The sequence below is a fragment of the Cyprinodon variegatus genome, unplaced genomic scaffold, assembly GCF_000732505.1.
Source record: "Cyprinodon variegatus isolate N-32 unplaced genomic scaffold, C_variegatus-1.0 Scaffold2038, whole genome shotgun sequence".
Lineage (NCBI taxonomy): Eukaryota > Metazoa > Chordata > Actinopteri > Cyprinodontiformes > Cyprinodontidae > Cyprinodon > Cyprinodon variegatus.
Genome location: NW_015152491.1, coordinates 19,083 through 30,137, shown reverse-complemented (window position 1 = coordinate 30,137; position 11,055 = coordinate 19,083). Strand labels below are relative to the sequence as shown.

Genomic DNA, 11,055 nt, shown 5'->3' with positions numbered 1-11,055 from the left:
CGGATACAAAACATATACAATTAGGTTTATAATACGGCCTCAGGAACGTCGTCGGCAATCCGGCGTAGATGTTAAGAGGTTAAAAGAAAGCAGCTCATCTCTTTCCACAGAAATTATCTATTATTTGTCAGTTAATCTCTCTCTAACCCGTTAATCCAGCTACCTGCTGGACGGCGCGGTGAAGAGGCCATCGCTGCTGAAACACTCGACGGTTCTGTGGATTCAGCATCTGTGGGATCGGCCCACGCTTCCAGCGCTCTGACCTGAGGTCGGCCGGTCCTCCCACACCGTGTGGCGTGATTCACATGGTGCACAAGCTGTGGTGAATACGAGCCTTTCAGCCCACAGCTCAGAGGTCCCACAGCTGGTAAAAATCCTGCTATTGTTCTGAGAGCCTCTGCACAACAAGGCCTCTTATAAAGTGTTGATTTACTCTGCAGTCATTTCTGCAGATGACCTTTGACCTGCTTCCCGCGGCGATAAATTACTGGCTGTCAGCGTCTGATTGATTAATTCATCCGCAGGAGAAACTTCCTTTCCTCGGAGGTCAGAACTGGGACAGAACGTCTGGGAGAAAAAAAAACTGTACAATCCATCAGCGTTCAAAGTTAGAGCAGAAACACTAAACTTCAGCCCGGTAGAACCCGCTTGGACCTTTCAGAACCGCCTTAATTCTGCATGTCAAAGATTTAACCAAGTTTCAGAAACGTTCCTCAGAGGTTCCGGTCCACCTGATGGAATCAGACGGTTTCTGCAGATTTATCAGCTGAAGATCTGATCTCTGTGACGTGGAGCCAGAATCCAGTCCGGAACCAGAATCAGGCTGGATGTGGGATTCAAATGATGCTCGGTTCGTGTGAATAGACCCAAAGAAAACATCTGGAAGTCTGGACACTTCAGGTCACAGTGACAACAAAAACAGCTTTAGCTTAAAACTGCTGACATAATCCAAGCTCTATGGTACGACTGAGTATTAGGACCAGGCTAGAGATTTAGTTTTTCTATTTCGAGAATAAAATCGTAAAATTACAAGAATAAAGTCATAAAATTAAGAGAATAAAGTCATAACATTATTAAAAGTAAAGTCACAAAATTACGAGAATTAAGTTAAAACATTAAAAATAAAGTTATGAAATTATGAGAATAAATTCGCAACACTAGGAGAATAAATTACAAGTATAAAGTAGTAACATTATAAGAATAAAGTCATAAAATTTGGGGATAAAGTTACTAGAATAAAGTCATAATATTACAACAATAATGTCATAATATTATAAGAATAAAGTCATAAAAATACGAGAATAAAGTCGTAACAAGAATAGTCATAAATTATGAGGATAAAGTTGTAACATTACGAGAATAAAGCCATAATATTACAACAATAATGTCATAATATTACACGAATAAATCGCAATATTTAGAGAATAAAGTCATAGTATTATGAGAATAAAGTTATATTTTCTGACATCTCTTCCCAGAATCCCTTTCTTCCCTAAAATGAGGAATGTGGAGCATCATGGGAAGTTCTACTTTAGCATCGGTTTGAAGAATCAGGAAATCTTTTAGCAGCAGCATCAAACTGGGCAGGATGTCAAAGTGGACTCTGGTTGCTGATTGGTGGAGCTGGTCGCCTGTCATCTGGTGGGCGGAGCTCCAAGCTTTCTTTCTGAAACAGGTTGATGACTTTATTCTCGTAATGTTACGTCTTTATTCTCCAAATTTAAAAAAATCTGAAAACTCTCTAGCCTGGCCCTAATACTCTGTCGTATTATGGAGGGAATTTTATTCCGTTATTTTTATGATCAAGAGACATATTTTGTAAAAATTTATCCAGAAATGAAACTTTAGAAAAGTTTTGTTCAAAAAAGTTTTTTTTTTAAAGTAGCTTAGCTTTTTTCTTAGATTGTATTTCTTTTTCTGGTTTATGTTTCATATTTAATTTTTTTTAATGACACTTTTTCAGTTAACGTTAAATAGAAATATGACATCACATGTTGTACAGGTTTTATATTTACATTCTTTCCTTTTAATATCACTTTTTCAGAATTACAACTAAGTTTCTCTCATCACCTAAAGTCCAATATAAAAACACGAACTTATGACGCAAACATTGACCGATAGCATGCTGTTGCTAACGTTCCTTTAGACCAATAGAAATGAGGCTTTGCTCCTCATTCCAGATAAAAGAACAGATCTATTCAGTTCATAAAACTCAATCTGAAAAACTGAAATTTTAAAACAAAATTTGAAAATAAAATGAGCAAAAAGGAAAAACTTCAAAAAACATTGGCAAACATGAAATTTCAAAACCTAAAATAGGAAAAATATTGTTTTATCTGAGAATACAGCAAAGTTATTCTTAAAAATGTTCTTTAAATCAAGGTTTCATTTTTGAAATTTTAATTTCCAAACCATGTTTTTTTGCTGCATCAATAATCAAACAATCCACTGAATTAGAATCAAACCACCTGAATGTTCAACTAGAAACGTTTATCCTGTTTATTCAGTTCTGGAGTGAATTATAATCTTAGGTATTTGCAAACATAAACATTAGCCTGCATGCGTCTCTGCTGCTGTAGCTGCACGGCTCCACATGTTCTGCTTTGATAGACGATATTCTTCAGAACCTGGTTGTTCATTAGCAGCTATTAGCTTCTAAGATCCTCCTCTGACATTGAAATACCTTGTTGCTCTGCAGAAACTGTTTCTGACCGATCTGAAACCAGAGGGATGGTTGCAGCATCTCATCTTCATCACGTCTAGATGATTAGATGCACCGAGTTGCTTCTTGTTAATCAGTAATTCAACAAATGAATAATTATTAAAAGCTATGAATAAAAACATTTATTGAAAGGACATCTGATGGTTTCCACTGAAACGTTCCAGGCTGTTAGAAAACCTTCTCCAGTTCAGATCCAAAGGGAAAAAGAGGTGGTTTCCTAAACGAGACGCTCGGTCGGTCAAAGCCTCTGTGCTCAGTCAGCAAACACAGGAATGTCATTAAGGCGTTTTTAATGTTTCGGCTTGGAGGAATGCGGAGCTGAGCAACAAAGGCCGCCTTTCTCTAACCAGACCTACTGAGACGCTGCTCCTTCTCCGTCTTCACAGGAAAGACTCTGCTCTGCTGGGAAGGTGCATGAGCCAGGATGAAGGGAGGGAATCACAGGAGACCTGCAGCTCTCTGTAAATTAGTTCAGAAACTAAACGCTGCCTCACCTCCTTCAGTTCTGGTTCTGAAAACATCGGATCAGCAGATCTCTGAAGATCTATTGGGTCTGTTTGAACCATTCCTTTTACAAACAGGCATCTGCACTGGTAAAATTATCTAAAAATGAGTAAAAACGTCTTAAATTAAGTGTATTTACCCTTAATTTGAGCAGGTAAATGAGATAGTTTCACTCTTAAAATGAGATAATTAGATAATATGCACTAGAAATAAGACAATACAAAAGTGTTTTCTTATTTTAAACCTAAATTGTGTTCAATTGGCAACATTATTCTCTTATTTCCTCAATTCAAGAACGAATGCACTTGTTTAAAAAAAAAAGACTTATCTAGATTTAGATTTTTTCCAGTGTAGTCCCACATTGCAAAAAAACTGAAATCTAAAAAAGTTATGTTTTCTTCAAATAAGGGCCTTTTTTTCTTTAATTGAGGAGGTAAGTGAGACACTTTGCCAATGGAACAAGACAATTTACATTTAAAATAAGAAAGAATTGTCTTATTTGAAGTGTATATTATCTAATTATCTTATTTTAAGAGTAAAACTACTGATTCCATTGGCAAATCATTTTATTTACCTATTGAAATTAAGGCTAAATACACTTAATTTAAGACATTTTTACTTATATCTAGAACGTTTTTGCAGTGCAAAACCTTTGATTACTTTGATTACACTGCAAAAACGATCTAGAAATAAGTAAGAATTTCTTAATTTAAGTTTATTTATCCTTATTTTAAGTAGGTAAATGAGATAGTTTGCCAATTGAATGAGTATTTTTACTCTTAAAATAAGATAATTGGATAATATGCACTTAAAATAAGACAACATAATTGCGTTTTTTTATTTTAAATCTATATTGTCTTGTTCAATTGGCAAAATGTCTCTTTTACCTCCTCAATTCAAGAGGAAATGCACTTATTTAAAGAAAAAATGACTTATCTAGATTTCGATTTTTTTCTAGTTTAGAAAACTATTTTCTGTTTTTCTGTACTGAGTTAAAGGAAACTGACCCAATGACTTATTGATCGACGCTCTGAAAACAATTAAGAAAGGAAGAACAGATGAAATAAGGAGGCAAACAGACCAGAAAACTGCAGTTAACCAAACAAATTTAACACAATTGGAAAAGTTTATTTTTAAAGGAGCATTAAAAGGAAAAAAAAACTAAGCTAAAGATGAATAGATTAACATTTTAATCAGTTTTTAAATACCTGAAAACAAAAACACCTTCCAGCTGAGGTTAGTGTTAGTCTGCTTTGATAAAAGGAAACTGCAGGAAATGAAAAGGCTGGAATGAAAATGAAAGCCTGCCAGTGAAATGTAGAAGCTCGCCGTCTGTGGCCACGTCTCTGCCTGGCAGATAAACCCAGAGTTAATTAACAGACGTTAATGTTTCAGTCTGCAGCTCATTTGTTCTTCTTATCGACTCGACCTCCAGAGGAAAAACTCTCCTCTCCCCCTCACAGTCCAACGCTCTAAAGGAAAACCCGCTAAACACTCGTGGAAAACAATCAGCATTTATCAAATCCGCTCTAAGAAACAAACTGCAACACAGAAGCTGAGGACTTCAGCCTCAGCTGCTGTGCAGCTGGTTTTAATCCATGCGGAGGGAAAAACATGCAGCCTTCCTGATTGCATGTTTGCCATCACCTAACAGCTGCTGGACGTCTTCAGACCAGAGGTGGGAGTTTTCAGGCTGGCAGGAAGCAGCTGCTTGGTGTGAAACCACAGACAGACGTCTTACTGCAGGTGTTGAAGAAATCCATCTCCTCCTCCTCTGATTCATTTTCTATTGCTCCAATCCACAATGCATGTCATCTTAACGCACTTTAAAAAGTCAATACTCTGATCCTTCAGTCTGATTATAGGTTAAAGTTTTATATCCAAGAAAAACCAGCTGATTGCATCCAGTCGCTGACTTTACAGGATTCTTTTCTCCTAGAGACAGTAGATATATACTCTCGCTTTGTCACTGACTCTAAAGCAATCCCTCAGACATGCATGCATTCAGTGACAGTGGAGAGGAAAAACTTATTTTTAACAGGAAGAAACCTCCAGCAGAACCAGGCTCAGTGCGAGCGGCCATCTGCTGAGGCCCACTGGGGTTCAAGGAGACGGAAGCAGACATACAAGGAGAACCTAGAAGCACTGATCTATAAATAGGTTCTATGTTAGAGAAGCTAATGCTAAACTATCTGGAGAAGAAACAGTTAATCAGATTAGCTCTGAGATTGTTTTATAGTCAAGAAATGAAATAAAGAACATCTAGTTCTCATAGCAATAGCTGAGTCCATAGCTACGTATGTCTAGGAGAGAAACAAGACTTAACACTGGAAAACAGGCCAAGCTCCAACATCTAAAAACAAAGGTGTTGATGACAACTACTAGCTACTATCAGAAAAAATGGGAGTAGTGGCCTTGTGTTAAGGGCATAGAGCTTGAAATCATGAGGTTCTGAGTTTGAATCCCACTCCCAAACACTGGCACTCTGTGTCTCTGAGCAAGACCCTTAACCCCACACTGCTACCCGGGTGCCGCACAGTGGCAGCCCACTGCTGCCCCAAGGGGATGTGTTAAATGCAGAGAGTTAATTTTCTTGCTCTCTACGTGTGACATTGTAATTAAAAAATAAAAGCTGGAAGAAAAAGAAATAAAGCAGAGAGAGCAGAACGTTAGAGATTGAACTAACAGATTCTGCAGAGTGGGAGAATAGAGATAGAATGAAGCAGAATGAGGAAAAAGGGGTCCCTATGTCCTCCAGCAGTCTAAGCCTATAGCAGCAGAACTATAGAGATAGATCAGGATAACCTGAGCCACTCTAACTAGAAGCTTTATCAAAAAGAAGCAATCTGAGTTTGCAGCTGAAACACAAAATGTTTTCTCAGCACTAATGAGTCAGCATCAGTTTGCAGTCGTCTCAATCATTGGACTACTGAAGGAGTGAAACCACAAGTATGCAGCTAACCAGTTTAGCTTAAGCTAAAAGGATCAGGGAACTAAAGGTTCATGTTATCTGGGAAGGTTTTTTTTAATCAAGAGGCTCTGGTGGTCCGTTTTTTTCCGCATAAGCTCCGAAAACCAGGAGAAAAAGTAGAGGAAATCATAGCTAGAGAAGCGATCCAAATAGTGATTTTTTTAGAGTCTAACTCTGCTTTAGATATGAGGAAAGTCAAAAATATTTCCCCTGAAATATTCCGCTCCCCTGAATCTATCAGTTTTACTCATAGCAATTGTACTTTTACTGTATAGAAGATTGGTGAGAAGATTACGCTTGTGAGCAGCAAACACACATAAATATACCGTGCCCCAGCATTGAAGGCAAGACAGACTGCGGAATTACTCAAAAAGCGTTTATTTAATAACGGATCTGTGGTAAGAGCAGCCAGGGCGTCTGAGGCCGGAATGTCTGCAGGAGAGAAGCACAGGTTAGTGACCCCGATAATCTGACGGGGGATGATTATGAACATATGAGTCTCTAACCTCGCTTAACAGGACAGAGAACAAGCAGGAGATCAGATCCAAATAGACATAGAAAGGCAGGATAATCCGGAGGGGGAAGCGAAAGCTGGTGTCGAAGACGTGCTCAGGATTCAGAACCAGAAGATCAGAGGTCCGAAGAGTTTCCGAAAGGATCACTTCCAGGCTAGGTTAACAAGCAGAATCCAGCCGGAGTCCGAAGACAAGTCGGGTAAACAGATCAGAACAGGAATAGGCTGGAGGCAGAGCAGGAAACGAGAAACCTCACTGGCTTGAGAGAGTTCTCTGGCCCTGATGACTGGTAGCAGGCAGCTTAAATAGAGGCAGGAGCAGGTGGATCAGATGAGCACTAATGAGAAACAGGGCAGAATTAGACAGGTGAATGAACACTGGAAAAACGATCTAGAAATAAGGTAAAAATTTCTTGAATTAAGTGTATTTACCCTAAATTTGAGTAGGTAAATGAGATAGTTTGCCAACAGAATGAGTATTTTCACTCTTAGAATAAGATAATTAGATAATATGCGCTTGAAATAAGACAATGCAATTTTTCTTTCTTATTTTAAATGTAAATTGTCTCGTTCCATTGGCAAAATGTCTCACTTTCCTCCTCAGCTTAAGAAAAAGGACACTTATTTTAAGAAAAATTGACTGATGCAGATTCCAATTTTTTGCAGTGAAATGAGCAATTAAGAAAGTCATCATGACAGAAATTTATTAATTCAGTTCACATGATGAGAACTGTTGTGCTTTGAGATCCCCCTCATTTTCCTGCTGTAACAAATAAATTATTTTATCAGTTTCTGTTACGAATAATCGAACATGCCTAAAATATAATTTCACACTATGTCTGTTGAATTAAGAAAATATATTTCCCTTCAGGTTGGATGAAAGTGGGATGAAATGAGGCTCAATGAAAGAAGGAGGAGGATGAGAGAATAGTTATGGATGAGGAGTAAAAGAACAAATGTGATTAATAGATTCTTAATAAAACTGGGAATAAAGGAGGCCCTAACTATGGAGAAGCTTTGAACCAGAGAAAAGAATCAGGGGGATGGCAGATGAGTGAGATGAGGAGGGAACGAGTAGCGAAAGAAACATCCATATTGTTTTTACTTGTCCAAGTTGAAGCAGCAGTGGGAGAGATTTCCCTCAGGAAAGGAGCCTTTGAAGGATGAGGAACGCTCGGTTGGCTCTGACTGATGAGAGACAGCAGGAACTATCAGGATCTCAAACAGGAGGCGGGGGGACGATAACCGCAGGGTTTCGGCTGACACTCAACACTTCCCCTCCCCAAACCTGTTGAGTCTGTCAGCAGCCACCGGCCTGGGAGGAGAACAGCAGATTTTACCGATTTCAATCAGACAGCAACTAAAGACAGCAGAGATATTAATATTAATCAGCAAAAATAAAGAATAAAGCTGAAGTAATGGACCAGATTTAAAAAAAGAACATGCTTAATGTTCTGCTGTAAAAGCGATGAGGGAGACAGGAAGCAGAATAAATCCCAATAACGTTTTTTCCCGATAAAATAAAAATGCAACTATTTGGCTAAATGTTTCTATTTGAAGTCAGAAATCTAGACTTGTTTTGTTTAAAACACTCAGCTAAGCTACTTTTTACACATTTGAACGTTTTATGAGTTCATGCTCCTTCTCTGCGCTCCTGGTTTGCTTTTAATGCTCCTTTAAATCCTCTCCTCACTGGAAAAATCTAAATCCAGGTACGTCTATTTTTTCTTAAAATAAGTGCATTTGTTCATGGATTGAGGACGTAAAAGAGACATTCTGCCAATGGAACGAGACAATTTACACTTCAAATAAGAAAACACAATTGCATTGTCTTATTTTAAGTGCATTTTATCTAATTATCTTATTTTAAGAGTAAAAATACTCATTCCATTGGCAAATTATCTTATTTACCTACTCAAATTAAGGGTAAATACAATTAATTTAAGAAATGTTTTACTTATTTCTAGATCATTTTTGCAGTGGAAAAAATCTAAATCTAGATAAGTCCTTTTTTCTTAAAATAAGTGCATTTGTTCTTGGATTGAGGAGGTAAAAGTGACATTTTACCAATTCAACAAGACAATTTACACTTGAAATAAGAAAACACAATTGCATCGTCTTATTTTAAGTGAAGTTTATTTAATTATCTTATTTTAAGATAAAAAATTCCCCCTTCCTTTGGCAATTGTTTTTTTTTCCTTCCCAAATTCAGGGTTAATTCCTTTTATTTTCGGAATTCTTTCTTTTTTTTTGGTTTTTTTTTCTGTTGGATTCGTGCGTTTCACTGGAAAAACAATGTAGAAATACGTTTAAAATTTCCTAAATTAAGTGTATTTATCCTTAATTTAAGGGTAAATTCTTCCCTTGGTCAGTCTTTATTTTGTAATCATTATTTTTATTCCCCTTTGTTCTTATTTAAGCTCTTTTCTAGTTACTTTTAGATCCTGTTGCTTCTCCCTGGTTATTCTCTGTCGCCCCCTAGTGTCCTTTCTCCTGAACTCCTTCTAGTTACTTCTGTCTAAACCTGCTCCCCATTAGCTAATCAGTTCTGCCATTGTTTCTGCCTCCTGTTCCGTTACTCATTGCTGGATTCCCGTCATTCCTTAGGTCTATGACTCTCTGGTGTTTCCTAGTTTATTGGTTCCTGAGTTTCTGAGTGTCAGTTCTGGGCTGGATTCTGTATATTGACTTCATTAAATTTTGAAAATTTGTGACGGTGAAATAAAGCCTCATGAGGCGTTGAACCGTTTTGGCAAATTACTTCAACGATCGCCACAATTCATGAAGCTTCATTTGAACATATCCCCATCTACTGGTGGAGTGCAGAACTACAGTTAGTGGTGTAATTTGCGATTTTTTGCAATGTTCCCTTTTTTTTTCTCCATTTAGGTTGCCTTGAAATTGTTAATGATTGCTGTGTATAATAAAATCGTTTGTAAATTTTTTTTTTTAGTAAAATGTCTTAGAAAATATGTAATTTTTGTGTCATTTTAGTGAAATAAGCTCAAGCAGACAGTGGAAGTGCTTGTGATAATTGGCTAACGACGAGCCAATTGGAAGGTGTTAGTCAGTTTTATTCAAAAATGATCGTTTTTCCACAGTTTTTTCTTTTATTCGGGTTGGAAGTTCTGTGTTCATCCAAACTTTTAGTTAAACCAACCAATATAATTTGATAATTTGATAGTGTTTTTAACCAATCTGTATTGGAAAATGGGCAAACTAATACAAATTGGTCACTTTGGCCAAAATACTGGTTTGGTAGTACAGCAACTTTCAAAAGTTCATAGGCTCAAAGCTACAGCTTTTTAATTGAAATGCAATGTGTTACAGAAGACGCCACGTCTATACTGCCTCATCCTCAGAAAGCAAAATTACAAAACACTAATGACACAACTGAAACCAACAGCTTGTTCAAATTCTGATTATCATATTGTTTGATCTAACCAGAATTGTTTTAACCAACTAGATTGTTTGGAAAAAACAACCAATCTATTCTTAGAATATATCCACACTAATCAACTGACAGCAACTCTACAGCAAACTCCCACATCCTGACTGAATCCTGAGGCTGTTTAGATGCCTGTCGAAGTTCGTGGGCGATCCTGGCCACTTCTCAAAGCAGTCAGGTGGTATGGCGGGGTTTCGAGAGTTCGGACTTAATTAGTTTTGGCCCCTAAATGAAGAAAGCCTAGAATACGCGCTTCGCAGAAACAACCACTCCACTACTCAACAAAGCCTCAAAGCCTCAGCTCATCTCATAACATCACTATCTGCAAGAAACAAGAAACAGTCACCTCTGTCATCAACGGACCGTTTTGTAAACACAATGCTAGAAAAAAAAAGAACAAATGTTTACTAGTAGCTGGAAGCTGAATAGAAAGTTAAATGTCTGAGTTTAGCTTTGAATGAGTAAAGTCATGTGAGGAGAGATTCTACAGGAGCATGAACAGCAGGCCAGGAGAGCAAAGAAGGAGCTTATATTGGGGGGTCATGGTATTAAATCTGAACCTATAAAACATTCAAAACTCAGATGGAAGGTAGTTTTCATGTGGGCGTTTAAATAAAACTGTATTCTGTGTGAGTATTTATTACAGATGTGCACTTTTGGCAGAACTCTGACTTCAACAAAATGGGACAGTTTAAGGCCCAAGGAGAGAATCTTTGCTCATTCCAGAATCTTCTGAAGAAAACTGGACTTATTTTCACCAATTTTCACCACATGTGTTTTTGAAAGTTCACCTGAGGCAGAAAGGTTAAACAGGGAGCTTTAGTTAACCCTCAGTTATTAAATCCTAAACTGGTTGACAACTTGGTTTTTGACTTTTTATGTCAGTCAAACGTCAG

At 37.5% G+C, this 11,055-nt stretch overlaps 1 protein-coding gene across 1 annotated transcript in view; it reads left to right on the top strand.

Annotated features, from left to right (window-relative positions):
* Positions 1 to 11,055, top strand: part of LOC107105063 (protein FAM69C-like) — a 40,297-nt gene that overhangs the window by 15,180 nt on the left and 14,062 nt on the right. The gene's annotated exons all lie outside the window — the stretch shown is intronic.